The sequence below is a fragment of the Petaurus breviceps genome, unplaced genomic scaffold (genome assembly GCF_028583685.1).
Source record: "Petaurus breviceps papuanus isolate PSGF00001 unplaced genomic scaffold, PetGlider_PUasm1.0 176, whole genome shotgun sequence".
NCBI lineage: Eukaryota > Metazoa > Chordata > Mammalia > Diprotodontia > Petauridae > Petaurus > Petaurus breviceps.
In genome coordinates, this window is record NW_027185771.1 from 9,140,672 (window position 1) to 9,160,336 (window position 19,665).

General features: G+C 43.1%; 1 pseudogene; it reads right to left on the reverse strand.

Moving 5' to 3' along the window:
- Positions 1–13,469: 13,469 nt before the first annotated feature.
- Positions 13,470–14,251, reverse strand: LOC138159580 (large ribosomal subunit protein uL16-like; annotated as a pseudogene).
- Between the last annotated feature and the right edge of the window lie 5,414 nt (positions 14,252–19,665).

Below are 19,665 nucleotides of genomic sequence, written 5' to 3' on the forward strand. Positions count from 1 at the left end.
TTTGTGCTTTCTCCTTCTTACAATTATTTGATACCAATAAATGTCTGTTAAATTAAGATGAGACTAATCACCATCACCTCATTCATTCACTCAAGTCTCTTTTACTGTATTTAAAAAAATAATGATGGATATCTTTTGTTTTTACAACACCTACATTTCCCAAATAGATCCTTCCTGCTCCCAGAGATTTAACCTCTCATAGCATGACATAACAAAAGGAAAAATATCATTTTGACAAAACTAACCAATACATTGAAAAAGTCTTACATGAATAGAAAAAAGTAAAGGGGTGGGGGGAGAGAATAATCACGAATTACACACCTACTATGTACCAGGCACTGTGCTGAGGGCTTTACAATTATTTCTTCTGATCCTCATGATAACCCTGGGAAGCAGGTGCTGTCATTATCAATCCCGATTTCCCAGTGGAGGGAACTGAGGTATCCAGAGATTAAGTGACTTGTATAGGGTCACTTAATGGAGTGAACACTAGATTTGGCATAACAAACACCTCGGTTTCGAATCCTGGTTGTATCACCCTGTGCAAGTCACTTAACTTTGCCTCAGTTTTCTTAACTATAAAATGAAGAATTTGGATTGGATGCCCTCTGAGGTCTCTTCTTGAAATCAATGATCTTCAATATGTACTAAGTTCTTCCTGTATCCAGGATGCTGTGCTAGGGGAAGAGGGAGGACTGTTCAGATAAGACCCAGTCCTTGCCTTCAGGAAGTTTACAATTCAGTAGGGAAAGAGACACAGCATCTCTAATATGCAGCATTCTATCCTAAGTGCATTTATTGTATTGGTATTGTATTAGCACACCAGCAAATGCTTTGGGAGGTCCCATGGGAAGGTCCTTTCTGAGCAGGAGCTGAATCCTCAGCCAGAAACCTTCCTGATTTCCCGACTGGGGAGCCTTGGGGACTCATCAGATCAAACTCAGCAGTCCAGGCAGTCAGTCATGCCCTGGTGTTGTCCCTGAGGGTAGGCTCCATGAGCTAGAGGGTCAAGGAGGGATTGTTTGGGTTTTACCAAGAGTGGGTAATAATTTTCTCCTTGTTCCCTAGCTTCTTCTTCAGATGCTGAATCCAGATGCTGAGTCCTTCTCAGTAGCACCTAAGAATAATTTAACATCAGTAATAATCAGGAATTTTACAAAAAGCAGGACAAGATCCCGAAGAGTAATGAAGTGGACTATTTTTTAGAATAATTCTTCATCCTCAAATTCAATACAGATTACACTTTAGTCAACATTAGAGTGGCTATTTATGGTACATTTGTAGGCATTGATTGTGGATGTTCTGTTATTGCTGATGATAAATATTATCTGATGAGACTGTGATTCCTTATTAAATTCACCTTTGATTTTCCTCCCTTAAGGAAGGGACCACTGTTGTTACCTGTTGCCTCTTCTCCAGGTTCAGCTGACTGGCTGGCTCCCTACATGATTCCTAGTCTTGGGGTTGTAGAGTCAGAGTGAGAAGGGATTTTGAGGCCATACAGTCCAGTCCCCTCACTTTACAGATCAGGAAACTGAGGCCTGAAGAGCTTAAGTTCCTCTATACCAAGATGGCAGACAGGAGTGTTGGTCACTGTCATTAAAAGGAATCTTATTACTCAGAAACATTCCTCAAAAATCACATGTAAATTGAATCTTTTTTTTTAATCTTTTCATGGAGCAGATCATTAAAAAGAATTACCTTGAAGTTATTTTGATAAAGTAAGGAACTGACCCTATGCCCCACCCCAGAGATATCTAGATTTTTGTCTGTCAGAGTACCTCCAGAGGGCATTGCTAACATGTATTATATTAGGCAGCTAGGTTATACACACAGTGCATTGAAAGAAGGACTTTGAATCATTAAGACCTGAGTTCAAATTCACCAGACATTCACTAGCTCTGTGACCTTGGGCAAGTCACAGAACTAGTTTCCTCAGTTTCTTCAACTGTAAAATGGAAATAATAATAGCATTTGCCTCCTGGGGTTGTTGTGAGGATCAAATGAGACAATATTTATAAAAATCATGTAGTAGTAGGGGCGGCCAGGTAGCGTAGTGAGTAAGAGCACAGGCCCCAGAGTCGGGATGACCTGGGATCAAATACGGGCTCAGACACTTAGCACCCACCCAGAAACAACTGGCCGTGTAACCTTGAGCAAGTTACTTAACCCCAATTGCTTTTAAAAAAAATCATGTAGTAGGTACTCAATAAATGCTTATTTTCTTGCCTATTCCCTGGGGGAGATATGAAGTATTGATAGATAAGACCTGGTACCTACTCTCCAATTTTGACTGGTACGGCTCCAGCCTCCAGGAAACTAAGGCTTAGGGTATCCGTAGACCAGCGCTGTCCCCTTCTCTGACCCCTTGCTTGCTGTGGCACAGTTTAGAGCTCAATTTTCTGGGTCTCTGAATTCTTCCCTTTATTTGCCAATTCAGAAAATATCCTCATTTCAGTGGCTGACTATCCCATTGCTTTGCTTTAGGGTTTGTGGTGAGGTCTCCTGTTAATATCATATCTGTGCTTTAATGGAGAATTCTCTGTTAAAGTTTGAACCCTGAGTGCCTCTGGTGGTGTGGGGAGAGGGAGGCTGGGAAGGTGGAAGGGGAATCAGTGTGTATAGCTTGCTGTATGTCAGAGCCTGCATCCTGCCTGTGAAGCTGGTACGGTGCCCACTTTGGCTCTTCCCTATTGGCTGCCATCCCTGTTGGGCACCATTTCTACACTGGGAAAAGCTCCCTTGTCTTTTGCCCTGCAATTACATATTAGGTGCATTAGAGGGTAACAAAATGTAGGACAGTAAGAGGTGTGTGTGGGAAGGATGCTGCTGATCAGGGGGCCTAGAGAGACTTCTAGGAGGAGGGGACATTTGAGTTGCGCTTTAAAGCACAGGGAGGAATTTGACATGGAAAGACAGGGAGGGAGGGTAGGGGTGTTAGACCCAGATTACCACCATAGGCCTGTAGTCAAGGAAGCACTAGGTTTGTTTGGGCAGCCCCAACTGGTCCAGTTTGACTGGGTTTTAGAATTATGCTTTGGGGTCAATGACTAGGGCTTTAGTTCCATTTAACCACTTAACACCAATTAGCTCTTACTTAGAAGATAGAGCAAGAACAGATAAATGACCATTCCCCCCAATAACTCAGTTCCCACACAGCACCAGTCCCTCCAAATGCATATCTAGATGTGTTTAGACTGCCAGATAAATCCTTCTCTCAGCTTCTGCTGACCTGGGTCCAGAATATCTTCCCTTGCTTCTTGCTTCAATGATGCTAGACTGGCTACCAACCTTGGCTGATGCCTGGGTGCTAGTGGTTCATCCTCCTGACCTCCAGAATAATCTCCTTCACCTAAAAAGAAAAGAAACAAGACAGAGGCTGAGGACTAAAGTCCTTTCACAGGGTGCCATTGCCTCAGAGGGGAGGGGCTCCCAAGGTCCCTCACCTTGTGTTGTCTCTCACCAGACATAAATCACACCCCAGAGAACAGCTGAACTGAGAACTGTCAAAAGGCCTGAGCCAAGGCTGATGGGCTTTTGAGATTGCCTCTACATCCAATCAAAGAAACACCTTTTCATTACACATTTAGCCAACCAGTTACAGAATGTCTACACATATTCCAATTGCTCCAAGGCACTTCCAATACAAACATCATGACTCTCTCAGAAGTAGGCTGGTCCTACTCCTTCACATGGTGGTTGCTATCCTAACCATACTGTGAAGGTACCAGACCCTGTTAATGTCTTTGAGTAGTTTTCAGTTTGGCCAACTCTTTGTAACCCCATTTTGGACTTTTCTTGCAAAGATACTGGAGTGGTTTGCCATTGCCTTCTCTAGTTCATTTTACAGATGAGGAAACTGAGGCCAGCAGGGTGAAGTGACTTGCCCAGGGTCACTTAGCTATTAAGTGTCTGAGACCAGATTTGAACTCAGGTCTTTCTGACTCCAGACCAGGTACTCTATCCACTGTGCCACCTATCTGCCCCAGACCCTGGTTACAAATATTTAATGGTTGCTAATGAGTGAGTGTATAACACTTTCAAGTTAAAATGGACATTAAAGAAAGAAAGAGACAGATTCAGAGAGAGTCAGATAGAGAGACAGAGAAACAGACAGAGAGAGAGATGGAGATAGAGACACAGAGAGAGAGGGAGAGCGAGTGAGAGAGAGAGTGAGAGAGAGAGAGAGAGACAGAGAGAGAGAGAGACAGAGAGAGAGAGAGAGACAGAGAGAGGAAGGGAGGAAGGGGGGGCAGAGAGAGAGGAGAGAGGAAGCCTTCTGGACTTAATGATTCAACAAGCATGATGATCAAGAAGGATTTCAGGCCAGGGCACATCTTTAGCTGGTGCTGTCTTCACATAGGGCCAGGGTTAGAGAATCTAGATTCTGAAGCAGGAGCCTTAAGAAGGAATGTTAAGGACCAACTGGAGGTCCTGTAGCCATGTGCTTTGGGATAGAGGAGAATCAATTGAAAAGAGAAACAGCAGAGCCCACCCCAGCTATTCCTATCATTGAGGTAGCAGGGTTTCCTGGTCGATGATGATAATCGGGGTAATGATGGTACTGTCTAGTGTTTACACAGCCCTTTAAGGTCTGCAAAGTGCTTCTCCCAGCATCTCATGGAACCTCCCGACAACTCCACGTTGTCTCCCCCCATTTTTATAGATTATGAAGAGCCGGGCTCTCTTGGGGCTTGTGCTCTTTGCTTGGGCCCTTAAAGTGATTTTTCTCTTTCCCTTCCTCATTCTTGGTACCGCTGTTCTGATCTCTAAAGGCACCTGCAGGATCCTCAAGATTCTCAAATAAATGCTAGTTTGAAGAGAAGGGAACACCTTCCATTTGTGGGTGGGACTCCAAGCTCATTGCACTTTCTGCTCACTTCATGGCCACAGAAGGTTGTCCTGGGTCTGAAAAACCCAGAAAAAAACCATCTGTCTGTCAGTGAATTACACATTTCCTATTGCTTGCCATTGCTTTGGAGTTCATGGAACCTTCTCTTTGGAATACCAAGGTTCCCAAGGGCGTCACCTTAGGATCATAGTATTTAAAGCTGGAAGGGACCTTAAAAATCATCCTTTGGAGGAATGGTGGGGCTCATGGACCCCTTCTTTCAATAATAATCTTTGTTGTTATCATTTTAATTATAATGGAAAAAGGCTAAATTTCAGTTAGAAATTAATGAAAATAAAGATGTAACTTTTCCCATCTAAGTTCATAGACCCTTTGAAATCTATCCAAAGACCCTTGCCAATCTGTAGAATCCAGGTGGAGAAGCCCCAATCTAGACCAACCACCTCATTTGGCCACTTATGTCCAGAGAGGGGCAATCAGTTGCCCTGGATCGCATGGGCTGTACCAGATGTGGCTCCATCTTAGACCCTCTGACTCCAAATCTGGGGTTCTTTCCAGTCCAGATCATGTGGACTCTCCTCTGTGGAAGGTAGAGCCCCTTCTTGAGGCGGAGGGATGGACCAACTGACCTCTGGCTAGTCCTTTCTATGACTCAATTGATTCTATGACTCTGTGTTCTATGACTTAATGATTGTGGTGTCTTTCTCCTCACCTTAATGTGGGAGCCACAAGTCACTCTGAAAATCACACAGGGTCCCTTTTTGGGGGCAAATGAGGTAAGGGGGTCTTCTCTTTCTAATCCAGCAGACATGTTCCATACAATTACAGATGGTGATCTCTTAATGTCAGTGTTAGCACACTTCTTCCCTGGAGCCCAGGGATCCTTTAGTTCTCAGTTCTTTGAGTTTGTTCCCTTCCATCTTTAATTGTTTAAAGGACATCACTCAGAGCTAACTTCAAGGGACTTTAGTGAACATCTAAATTTTCTCCCTCACCCCAGAGTCTAGCATAGGGCTCTGCACATAAGTGGTGTTTCATAAATGCTTGGCAAATGAAAGAATCTATCCAAATTCCTCATTTTACAGATGAGGAAACTGAGGATGGAGGGAAGGGAATTGATTGAAACAAAGTCACGTAGCTGGTTAGTGGCTTAGCCAGGCTCAGAACTAGAAGTTCATAGGGTCATTGATCGAGAATTCTAAATGATCTTGAAGGTCATCCAGTTCCCCTCCCTCATTTCATAGAGGAGGAAAAAAGGAGTTTCAGTCAATCAGTCAGTCAAAAACCACAATTAATCCCATAGTATGTATCAGGCATTAAATAATGTGGACACAAAGAAGGGCAAAAACCATTACTCTCATAATTTTTCTCAGGGTCAGAAAGGTAATTATTGTCAGAAGGATTTAAGGTCACTAACCCTGGGCTAACACTTTTTTCATCATACCTCTTAGGATCCATTAGATTGTGAGCTCCTTGAGGACAGGGGCTATCTTTTGCCTCATTTTCTAACCTCAGTGCTTTGCATAGTGCCTGAAAAATTGTAGATGCTTAATAAATGCTTATTGACTAACTGAATGACTTACTCATAGATTCTGTGATTCTAGCCCAGGGATTTTTCTACTCTGGTGGAATGGCAAGCTTCCACGGTTTTGGATGTAATAGCCAGTATCCTCCATTTTTCATGTTTTGAAACCTCATAGAACAATCACTACAATCTCCTTTGCCATCATCACTCAACTACAACTGAATTCCAGTAAAACCCATAAGACTCTCTATCATCTAATAGTTTACATTCAGTCTTCCTTCTCCACCCTCTGGAGATGCCTAATGCCTTCTCTGAAAGTTAGTTCATCTCTCATCTGGACTTCAGAGTTTTCTGAATTGTTAGTTACAAAGCCCTCCTGGGTAGTATTTAATTTGACTGACCCTGTAACCTATTAGATCCCTTATGGAGAGACCCAGCAGCAGCAGCAGGAAGGAACTAGAAGAAAGGAGAGCCAAAGAGAGGGAGAAAAGGAAGGAGGAGCGGATTCGAATGATGAGAATCCTTGCAACAGCAGCTGGAGACTGGAAGAGAGAGGAGGAAGCCAAGATGGAGCAGCTGTTTCACATAGATGATGGTATGTGCCAATGAACTGTGCAATTCAGTTGGTTTAATTGTGAAGACAGCCCAACCCCATGGATTGATATTTTCCAATTTGGTTATGTGTGACTCAAGAGACATGCACAGATGGCTGTGATTCTTATCCAGTCCTCAGGAGAGATGAGGTCTTGCTCCCCCATTTCCAGAGGAAACATAAGAAAAACTAGAAATATTCCTGGTTGGCATGAAGAAGGGCATTCAGGACAGGTAGGGCAGGTGCCAGTAGAATCTGTCTTTCTCCATGAGATTGTTGTGTTTTTAAAGTTCAGATGATTGGAGTTGCTGTCTTAGGACATGATGAGCTCTTTTCTCTTTTTCAGAGTTTGAATACTATGGCCCAGAGGAGATAAATGGGACCCATCTCAGGAGCAAGTAAGACTGTTTCTTTTAGCTCAGGGTTTGTGGCAAGGGTGGGTATGACTGGGCAGCTTCTAACTGGTGAGAAGGGGCATAGTCCTGATAGCAATCTATCCTAATCCCTTGTTCCTGGAAAATGTCCCTTAGTAGATTGTCAGCTGTGCTGCCTTGAAGATCCCTGTGCTCCCATGGTCTACCCTTCTCGTGGTTCCCATGTCACTAAAGCCTCAGTGATGGTTGGGCTAGAGGTAGTCATTGGGCTATCTGGTACAGCTTCTGGGCAAAAGGTACCTGGTATGACCCATAACCATCTCCCTATACCTGAAGTTTTCTTTTTCTAACCCTTCCCCACAAATTTGTCTTGCTTACTGAGAGCTCAAGTTGAGGATGGGTGGACTTTGGCACTTTCAGTGATGCTAAATTCTTAGAGCTGTCAGACATGACTGCATCTCATGAATACATATATGTGTAAATAGACACATATGCATATTAGTGTGCATTGATGGGTACACAGCTACACATACAGCATATAATGCTTGCACACACAGATGCAGGTACATACAAATGTGCTTCTGAAGACATATAAATGCATGACATACATTCATGCATCTTATACATACAAAGTTGTTTGCATGCTGCCTCTCTCATTAGACTGTGAGCTCCCCGAGGGCAGGAGCAAGGTATTTGCCTTTCCTTGTATCCCCAACAATTAGTACAGTTCCTGAAACATAGTAAACACTTAATATTTTTTGATTGATACTATATAGTATACACACAAACACCCTGGCCTCACACTGAGTCCTTGAGTCTTCTATCCATTCTTAGCCTTTTATGATCTGAATATCCCAGGGGAAGACTGGGCTGCTGGTCAGGCTTTCTGTCACCTGCGACCCTGTGATAAGTCAGCCCTAGGTCTGGCTGCTCCAGGTCTTTTTTGGAAGGATGTCTTTCATTTTCTAAAGGCTGATTCTCCTTGTTTAGGAAGAAGGCATCTGGCATGAACAGTGAAAGGAAGGTTAGTGGCAAGCTTTGGGGCAGCTAGAACCTTCCTGGTGTGGATAGAAAAGGGCTTGGCTGGGGAACAAAGGGCCTGGGTTCAAATCCTGGATCTATTTACTTAACCTTGTTGGGTCTCAGTTTCCCCAACTGTAAAATGAGGGAGTTGGACTAGATCACCTCAATGGTCTTCCTTCCTTCCTTCCTTCCTTCCTTCCTTCCTTCCTTCCTTCCTTCCTTCCTTCCTTCCTTCCTTCCTTCCTTCTTCCCTCCCTTCCTTCTTTCCTTCCTTTATTTCTCTTCTTTCCTTCCTTTCTTTCTCTTCTTTCCTTCCTTTTTTCCTTTCCTTCCTTCCTTTTTTTTAAAAGAAGCACTTGGGGTTAAATCACTTGCCCAGGGTCATACAGCTAGTAAGTGTCTGAGGCTGGATTTGAAGTCAGGTCCTCCTGACTCCAGGGCTGGTTGCAAAAATCATTCTTTCAATTTCTCAATCTAAGATCCTATGATAATTTTTATTTAGCATGGGTCTTGGAGCCTTCACTTGAAATTCTTCTGTGATATCTCAATCATGGTGCCAAGTAGACCTTGCTCCCCCCAGAAAAACTCCCAAGCTCTGGTGGGTCCTACCAAACTAGAAAGATCTGGGCCACAGATAACTGTCAAGTGTTGGTTGGAGTAGGGGGTTCTATGCCCATCATCTGCAAACTAACCTACCTAAACGCCAAGGGGTCCATCACCAGAAGGTTGGCTATTGCTAGGTCAGGAATTTTTTTTTTTAACCATAGCAATTCATGAAGAACCAGCTGTTAAGACTTTAGGAACCTGCAGCAATGGAGGAAATATCCATACTGGTGAAATTCCAGTTTTTTAGAGTGTTGAAGAAATGAGTTGCAGCAATTGAGGATGGTGGTAGTATCAGGGAGGGGCTGTACTTAACCTTCTGATCTGTCCATTTTTCAGAAGTTTGAGAAACATAGGACTTTCTGGCACGCCACCCCAGGAAAGGCAATGGGGTCCCACAGCTACCATTATTCATTTCCCTAAAATGCATGCTAGTCTATGCTATGTTACTCTTGTACTCACTAAGCCTCAGAAGCTCCCTAGTGCTTCCAGGATCCCTCTGTTTGGTTTTGAAAGCCTTTCACAACCCAGCCTCAGGTGATCTTTCCAAGCTTTTTATCGCGCATCGTTCTGCTTCCTGCTCTCTGTGACATAGCCGGGTTTGCTGTTGCTTACCCGTGACACCCTGTCTTGCCTCTGTACTTGTTGTCTCCCATGCCTAGAATTCATTCCTGCCTCATCTACACTTCTCAGAATTCCTTATTTTCTTTATAACTCTCAAATGCCCCTTACTACATAAGACCCATCCTGATTCCTCCTCTCTCTAGCTTCTAGGATGTCCCCCTCCTCTCCGTTTACCTTCCATTCATTTATTTTGAATATGTTTATTTATAGCATGTAATTTCCTCCTATAGAATACAAGCTATTTGAAGGCAAGGACTGGTTCATTTGCTTCCTCATGACCTAGTACAATGCTTGGCATAGAGTAGGCACTGAATAAATGCTCACTGTTTGATTTAGGCATTTTCCTCCAAAGCTACTCCTTTTTAATAAGTAGATACTAGGAATTTGTGAGTTAACAAATATTTACTAAACACCTACTATGCAAACTAACTCAGCAAATACGGAGAAGTATAATGGAGGGTCCCTCTCCTCCAGGTACACATATTCTAGCAAGGCTCTGAACATATTAGGAAAAAAGAAAGCCAGCTACAGGTCAGTATGAAGCAGGATATTGTTGGTGCAGAGAGTTAATGTAGGCAAGGGGAATCTGGGATAACTTCCAGGAGGAGGCAGGATCTGAGTAATAATTGTAATATAATAATAACAGATTTCATTTTAATAGCTCTTGATTTTTCAAAAGTGCTTTGAAATCCATCATTTCATCTGTTTCTTGCAACATCCTTATGAGGGAGGCAGGGTAAAGATCCTTTACAGATAGTAAACTGGGGTTCAGAGTTGATGAAGGTTCCTTCACTGCTGGCTTCCTCCTTTCCAGAAGTTTACCCCTTCGAGAATCTGATGAATTTTTGTTTCTTATCTTCAGGAAAGTAGGAGACAGGAGGGTCTTGCTCCAGGGATCCAAGGTAAGTGATTGGGCAACAGGCAGCAAATAATCTCTTTAATTGAATCAGACATCCCCTGAATCCTGAGAAGACATTTTGACTTTTCTCTAGTGCCTTTGGCAATGGTGGGTGGAGGTGATGTATGTGCCCATGGTTGGGGAGGAGTCAATAGGAGTGTTGGTGGATGGGGGGTGGGGTGGGAAATATCCCTTGGTACCATTCCTTCTTTCTGCTGTACTAGTAGGAGTGACATCTGAGTGCCTCCCCCACTTCCATGGCTGTTGGCGGGTCTGTTCTGAAGGGTTGAACCTGGACGTGCTGCTGAAACCCCAGTCCCAATTCCGGGAAGAGGCCTCCAAAGGACCATATCTGATCTATGAGCAGCCTGATAAGGAGAGGACCTTGCCTGTGTTTGTCCTTAGCGTCATCCTGGGCTCCATTCGCATGGTGGCCTCTGCTGTCCGGTGCGTGGCTCCAGCTTCTCCAGGGATCCTCCTGCAAGCTCCGGGAGGTGGCCAGTCATCATTGGCAACTGTGTTTGTGCCTGGATTTGGAGAAGGGAAAGAGAGGCTGCTCAGCAAAGAAACACTTCTTCCTAGCTCTGGGGAAGACAGATTAGACTGGTTTTACTTGTCAATTGAAAGCAAAATGAGGAGCAATGTGTGGGAATGACAGATAAGATAGATAGGTAGACAGATAAATAGGTAGATAGTAGATAGGTAGATAGATGGAAAGATAGATAGATAGAAGCTAGATAGGTAGGTGGACAGTACACAGGCAGATAAGTAGGTAGATAGGAAGATAGGTAGGTAGGTAGGTAGACAAAGACAGACGGACAGACATAGATAGGTACATAGACAGACAGACAGATAGATAAGTAAATAAGGTTTACTATCTGTCAGGAATTCTTCTAAGTGGTAGAGATACAAAATACAAACAAGACAGTGTTTGCCCTCCAGGACCTTACATTGTAACAGGAGCAGACCAAGGTAATGGGATGGTAATGGGGTGATGATGGAGAGTGCCTCAGAGTGGGGACTATGCAGGAGGAGAGGGGAAGGAAGAGTCTGGAGAGAATCCAGGTGTGAGTGATGTGAAACTTAGCTGGGGCCCTTCCTAAAATGGTTATCCCTGGAGAGGGACAGGTAGGTTTTGGTTTACTATATGGAGAAAAAAGCTAATCTTAGGCTGTGTTGAGAGAAGCAAGGACCTGGAATAATGGAGGGGGTAGTGTGTCTGGCCTCTACCCTGGTCAAAACCCATGTGGACTAGTGTTCAGTCCTAGGAACCACAGTTTAGGTGCAACACTGACATACTACAGGAAGTCTAGACTATGTAGGAAAGGTGGGGTGTCATGGTAGAAAGACTACAGGAGGGAGGTGAGTGCTAGAAGTTCTGGGTTTGAATTTCAGCCCTGCTAGTCACTACTAATGGGATGAAATATTTTGCCAATAGATGAGTTTCTTTTTTTTTTTTTTTACTTTATCATCAAATACTTTATTAACTTCTATTTTACATCATTCATTTCCACAAGATTTTGAGTTACAAATTTCTCCCTGTTTTTCCCCTTCCCACCACCCCAAAATAGGATCCCACTGGATATCCCCTCATCCAATCTGCTCTCTCCCATATCTTCCCCCTCCCCCCTCTGATTTTCCCGTAGGGCACGGTGGATCTCTAAGCCCCAGTGCGTTTCCCAGTTACGTGTAAAATAATATTAATAATAGCATAATATATTTTTAAACATTTGATTTTAAAACTTTGAATTCCAGATTCTTTCCCTACCTCCCTTGTCACCCACCCTTACTGGGAAGATAAGTAATTCAATATAGGTTGTACATGTGTAGCTATGCAAAACATTTCCATAGTGGATATATTGTAAAAGACTGATTATATTTCCCTCCATCATATCCCACCTCCCACTTGTTCTATTCTCTAAGTTGATCCTGTCCCTTTTCAAAAGTGGGTGCTTCCAACTTCCCTCCTCCCCAGCCTGCCCTCCCTTCCATCATCCCCCCTCTCATCCCCTTCCCCCCTACTCTCCTGTAGGGTGAGATACCCAATTTAGTGTCTATGTCATTTCCTTCCTAAGCCAAATTCAATGAGAATAAGGTTGACCCATTCCCTTTTGCCTTCCTGTTCTTCCGCTCCATTGTAACTATTTTCCCTTGCCTCTTCTATATAAGATAGTTTACACCATTCTGTGTCTCCCCATCTCCTCTCATTATATTCCTCTCTCACCTCTTAATTTCACCTTTTAAGTATGATTCAATTGGTCTTGTGCCCTCTATATATACCTGTACACATATATACACACTCACATATGTATTCATATGCCTATATACCCTCCTGTATAGATATATATGTATACATACATATACATACATACACACACATTTCTATTCCCTTTAACTATTCTCATGCTGAGAAAAGTTTTGTAACTTACAATTATCTTTTTTCCATGTAGGAATATAAATAGTTCAACTTTGATAAGTTCCTTATGATTTCTTTTCCCTGTTTACCTTCTCATGCTTCTCTTGCTTCTTGTATCTGAATGTCAAATTTTTTATTCAACTCTGATTTTTTCATCAAGAATGCCTGAAAGTCCTCTATTCCATTGAATAACCATATTTCCCCCTGAAACATGATACTCAGTTTTGCTGGGTAGGTGATTCTTGGTTTTAATCCCAGCTTCTTTGACCTCTGGAATATAATATTCTAAGCCTTTCAGTCCCTCAGTGTAGAAGCTGCCAGATCCTGTGTTATCCTGATTGTGTTTCCACAATATTGAAATTGTTTCTTCCTGGCTGCTCATAATATTTTCTCCTTGATCTGGGAATTCCAGAACCTGGCTATAATGTTCCTAGGAGTTTTCTTTTTCAGGAGGTGATCGGTGGATTTTTTCAACCTCTATTTTTCCCTCTGGTTCTAAAACATCAGGGCAGTTTTCCTTGAGAATTTCTTGAAGGATGATTTCTAGGTTCTTTTTTTTAGCAGTATCTACTTTATTTATTCCTGCGAAAAGGTAGATGTCACAGTACACACCCCTCAGGAGTGGAGTGCCCACCATTTGTCCAAGGGGCCCTGGCTGGGGATGTACTTAACTCCACAGCCATCAGGAATGAGTTGCTTCTCAGTTATCATATCCTCAAACTCATCAGCATTGAACTTGGTGAAACCCCATTTCTTGGAGATGTGGATCTTCTGGCAGCCAGGGAACTTGAACTTGGCTCTACGCAAAACTTCAATCACATGTTCTTTATTCTGGACCTTGGTTCGAATCGACATGATAACTTGGCCAATGTGCACACGGGCTACAGTGCCCTGGGGCTTCCCAAAGGCTCCCCGCATGCCAGTCTGGAGCCTATCAGCCCCAGCACATAACAACATCTTATTGATGCGGATGACATGAAAAGGATGTAGCCGAATATGAAAGCCATTTTGCCACAACTCTTCACCATGTACTTGTGGCCTCTAAGGCTTCGGATGACAGCTGTTCATATTCATCTGATATCATGTGGCCACACAATGGAAATTCATCCACTTTTGCTTTCTTTCTACCAAGATCAAAGATTCTTATCTTGACATCAGGAACTCCCCTGCATAAACGGTACTTTGGATACAGCTTATTTTTAGAGTACCTATAACAGCAGGCAGGATGACGGCCCATGGCACTGGCACCAACAAGGACTGTATCTGCAAGGAGAGAATGGAAACAAGGGCATCCGTTGGGGCTGGTGCCAGGAGCTGGAGCATAGGGCTGGGCAGAGGCGAGGTCAAGGTGGTGAGAGACTGCACTACTAGATGCATTCACCTCGCCGCAGGGAAAGGCTAGGTTCTTTTTTTGATCATGGCTTTCAGGTAGTCCAATAATTTTTAAACTATCTCTCCTGGATCTATTTTCCAGGTCATTGGTTTTCCCAGTGAGATATTTCATATTGCCTTCTATTTTTTCATTTGTTTGGATCTGTTTAATAGTATCTTGATTTCTCATAAAATCACTAGCTTCCATTTGCTCCAATCTAATTCTGAAGGAATGATTCTCTTCAGTGAGCTTTTGAGATTCTTTTTCCATCTGGCAAATTTGGCTTTTTAAGGCATTCTTCTCCTCATTGCCTTTTGAGCCTCTTTTGCCATCTGAGTCTATTTTTTAAGGGGTTATTTTCTTCAGTCAGGTTGTTGACTCTCATTTCACAATTTTCTTGCATCATTCTCGTTTCTCTTCCCAATTTTTCTTCCACTTCTCTTATTTGGTTTTCAAAATCCTTCTTAAGGTCCTCTATGTCCTGTAACTAGCTCATATTTTTCTTGGAAGCTTTTGGTGCAGGAGTTCTGACTTCAGCAGGAGATTAGCTTCTCTCTGTCATTTTGTGGGTTCTGCAGCTTCAAAGTTTGTCTAGAGTAATTTTTTACATGAATTGGAGGAGGCAGAAGCTGGAGCTGTGTGGAAAGTCCTGTTTCTACTGTGCCATCTGGACTCCGCCCCCAATGGATGTGTTTCTTAACCTCTCTGGGCCTCAGTTTCTTCACTTGTAAAAAGAGAAGCTTAGATTGGATGACCTATGAGGTCCTTCCCAACTCTACATCTGCGATGCCATGTGGTCTGGGGAATATCATTCAAGGATTGGTTGAAGAAAATGATGTTTCTTATTTAGCCAGGAGAAGAGAAAATTTAGGTTGGATGGGAAAGTTTCTTTAATGTTTAGTAATGGACATGTAGCAGAGGGATTCATTTTGTTCTGCTTGATCCTAGAGGGTGAAATTTATAGAGAGACAACCTTCGATTTGATTTGAAGAAAAACTTCCTAACACTTTTACCTATCTCAAAGAGCACAGGGTTATTTTGGGAAGTAATGAGTTCTCCACGACTTGAAATCATTGAATAAGTAGTGTGTGGTTGACCACTCATTAGATATATTATAGAGGAGAGTCTCAGGCCCATGAGTTGGACTAGATGCCCTCTGAGGTTCTTTCCCCACCTAAGATTATATGAATCTATGCTCAGAATGTATGCACCACTCTTGCTTCTTGGCCCTTCATCCATCCTGCTCCTTTCTTGTTGCTCAGTTTTGTCTGACTCTCTGTGACCCCATTTGGGATTTTCTCAGGAAAGATACTGGAGTGCTTTGCCATTTCCTTCTTTAGCTCATTTGACAAATGAGGAGATGGAAGCAAACAGGGTTAAGTGACTTGCCCAAGGTCACACAGCTAGTAAGTGTCTGAGGCTGGATTTGAACTCAGATCCTCCTGACTCCAGGTCTGGCACTCTATCTACTGCACCATCTAGCTGTCCTCAGTTAATGTTCCATTTATTTGTAAATTAGTTGTTTGGAAATCAGAACACATTTCTCCATAGAGCCATGTGGATTTCATGGTGTAGGGAGCTAGGTCTGTAACATGTTAGATGAAGTCTTCTTGAATTGTCTGAGGGTCTGAGAATGACTTCCGTGGTCATAGTGCTAGTAAGTATCAGAGGAAGAACTTAATTCAATTCTTCCTGATTCCAAGGCTAGCTCACAGAAGATGATTTAGTTCAAAAGGGAGCCCAGAGGCAGTGTGGACAGGGAATCAGTTTTGGAATTAGGACCAGCTACATGCTTCCTCCATGTGCCCCTGGGAACTTACCTAACCATTTCTACATCCTCTTGCACTCCTCTAAGACTGCTGGTCTGCTTTAGGAATGGAAGCTTCTTTACCAGGAATTTCCTATGAAGATATAAATGCTGGTCAAGATGCTCCAGCCCCTCCCCCCATGGAGTTAAAAGGAAGATGTTAGACTTGGTGTCTAAAAACCCAGATTCAAGATCAGATTCTGCCACTTATAGCCCAAGTGACCTTGGGCAAGTCATTTGCTCTCTGACCTTCATTTGTAAAACATGGGGACTGAACTGACTTCACCCAAGGGTGTCCTCTGACTCTCATATTCTGTGATCTTGTCAAATAGAGTATCGTATAAAGTACAATACAACTGCCTCATCATGAGATGATCTCTACCTGCTCCCAGAATCCTCTGTGCCTTTAGATGCCCATGTCTCTTTGTGGATCTTTCCACTTCTGGACTGCTTTGTGATGTTCATTTCAACATAATATCATTGTATAAAAATGTGGTTGGAGAGACAAAGTCTACTGGGTGATTTACCTCTGCCTGATACCCCCTAGGGAAGGTCCTGTAAAATAGGGAATTTCTTCCTACCCCCCCGCCCATCTCCCATCCTGCACCCTCACCACCCCTTTCCCATTCCCACCTTGTTTAGGTTTGGAAGATGCCTCTTTTTAGCCTTTTATGGTTTAGGTTTTTTTTTTAAAGCCCTTCCCTCCTGTTTCCCAGAACTCTCTAGTCCCATCACCTCCTCTTATAGATGGATAAACTGAAGCCAAGAGAAATTGACATGCTCTAAGTCACATGAGGGTCAAGAAGCAGAAGCAGGATTCCAAACTGGGTCCTCCGATATCTATCCCAGGGCTCTTTCTCCTAGATCGTGGCTACTCACCCCTCTTAGATGCATCAGATCAAGCTTCATGTGTGAGAGAGGACAGGCTGGTAGCAGTAGGGGACTTTAGAAAAACCGCTGGGAGTCAGCTGGTCAGTAAGCGTTTATGAAGCACTTACTATGTTCCAGGCATGATGCCGAAGGTGCATGGGGGTACAAAGAAAGGCAAAAGCATTTCCCTTCAGTCAAAGAGCTTACAGTCTAATTGGGGAGACAACATACCAATGACTATGTATGAACAAGATACAAACAGGGCAGATGGGAGATAATTAACAGAAGGAAGGTTGTAGCATTAAGGGGGGTCAGGAAAGGCTTCCTGTATGGTGTGTGGGATTTTAGCTGGGAATTGAATTGTATTTTTATTTAGGCAGATAGATAGTGCAGTGGATAGAGTTATGGGCCTGGAGCCAGGTAGACTTGAATTCAAATCCAGCCTCAGATGCTCACTAGCTGGGTGACTCTGGGTAAGTCACTTAACCTCTGTCTACCTCAGTTTCCTCAACTCTAAAATGAGGATAATAAAATCACCTACCTCCCAAGTTTTTTGTGATGATTAAATGAGATAATAATTGTAAAGCACTTAGTGTACTGTTTGGCACATAGTAGGTACAATATAAATGAGAGTGGTAATGAAGATTTAGGAAGTTTCTTGATAAAGGTGAAAGAGGAGAGTGTAAAAGATGACTTGGAGCTTAATGTAAAAAAATTAAGATCTTGGCAACTGGTCCCATCACTTCCTGGCAAATAGAGGGAGAAGAATTGGAAACAGCAACAGATTTCATATTCTTGGGCTTACAGATCACTGCAGATGCCAGCTGCAGTCAGGAAATTAAAGATTCTTACTCCTTGGAAGGAAAGCTATAGCAAACCTGGACAGCATACTAAAAAGCAGAGACATCACCTTGCCTACAAAGGACCATGTAGTCAAAGTTATGGTTTTTCCAGTAGCAATGAATAGCTGTGAGAGCTGAATTATAAAAAAAAACCAAAACTGAGTACTGTAGAACTGATGCTTTTGAATTATGGTGCTGGAAAATTCCTTTAACAGCAAGGAGATCAAATCAGTCAATACTTAAAGGTATTAATTCAGGGTATTCATTAGAATACTGTGAAGCTGAAGCTTAAATACTTTGGCCACATAATGAGAAGATGGGGCTCATTGGAAAAGACTCTCATGCTGGGAAAGATTGAAGACTTAAAGGAAAAGGGGACGGCAGAGGATGAGATGGATTGTGTCATAGAAGCAACTAATGTGAACTTGGACAGACTTTGAGAGATAGTGCAGGATAGAAGGGCCTGATGTGTTATGGTCCATGGGGTCACAAAGAGTTGGACATGACTGAATGACTGAACAGGAAGGAGGAGGAGGAGGAAGAGGAAGAAGAGGTGGAGGAAGAAGAGGAGGGGGAGGAGGAGGAGGAGGAGGGGGAAATGATACTGGTGGTGATAGGGAGCCACTTGAGTTTATTGAATGGCAGTAGGTTGATGTGGCATCACATGTCTTCAGAAACTACTGTATCTGGGTTCCATAGTAGAGAGTAGTTGGGTGAAGTCAGTGCTGGTATATAGACATTAAGGGGGCCGATATTGGCTGATGTTCACTGAGCAATGTATGAGAGAGAATGAGTGCATAGCCAGGTAAGACTACAAGGTGTAGTTTTAATGATTCAGTGCCTCCCCCACATCCTCTCTGTGTCTGTTCCAGGGGTGGGGAATCTGTGGCCTTGAGGACACATATGGCCCTCTAGGTCCTCAAGTGTGGCCCTTTGACTGAATCTAAACTTTACAGAACAAATCCCCTTAATAAGAGGATTTGTTCTATAAAACTTGGACTCAGTCAAAAGGCTGCACCCAAGAACCTAGAAGGCCACACATGGCCTTGAGGCTCCAGGTTTCCCACCTCTGAACTGTTCCATATAGTCTGGCTTTCAACCCTTTGGGAGAGTGTAATGTAATGCCAAAAGAAAGGCAACTTCCCAAGGTTCAGAATACCAGCATAGGTGCTCTCCATTTTATTCAGTGACAAACCAAGAACAGAGAAGGTCAAAACATGACATCATTCAAAATACAGCATTTACTAAACGTGATTAAATAATCTCCAAGTACTACCCCACCCCAGGACCTTCCAATCATTCAATCAATTACAAAGTCCCTGTTCTAAATACTACTCCACCCCTAGGCTATACCTTAATTTAATCCACCACAAAGCCCCTCTTCTCAAATGGAGATTAGTTTCCAAACATAAGGTCAAAAGTTCCCCACCCCTGGATCACAATTGAATCTACCCCAGAGTTACATCAAGTTTAAACACAGCACTTAATACCCAAATGGAGGTCTTTTCTTCATCTTGACACGAGGCAAGTTCTCAGCAATCTTAGTTCCTGGGGAGACAAGGCTTAGCAAGGCCATAAGATACATTGCCAGTCCCTTCATGAATTCATCCTCTGTCTGTAGAACAGTCCTAGAACCCCTGAACACAATTAGCAAAGCCCTCTCTCAGGATTTCTGTAAACATACAACAAGAAAATCCTTCTTCAGGGCTTCTGAACCAACAGAAAGGCTCCCAGACCCCTGCAACAACAGCACTGTCCTTCATCAGTGGACAGTATTCACTCTGTCTGCAGGACAGTCTCCAGACCCCTGCAACAACAGCACTGTCCTTCACCAGTGGACAGTTCACTCTCTGTCTGCAGGACAGTC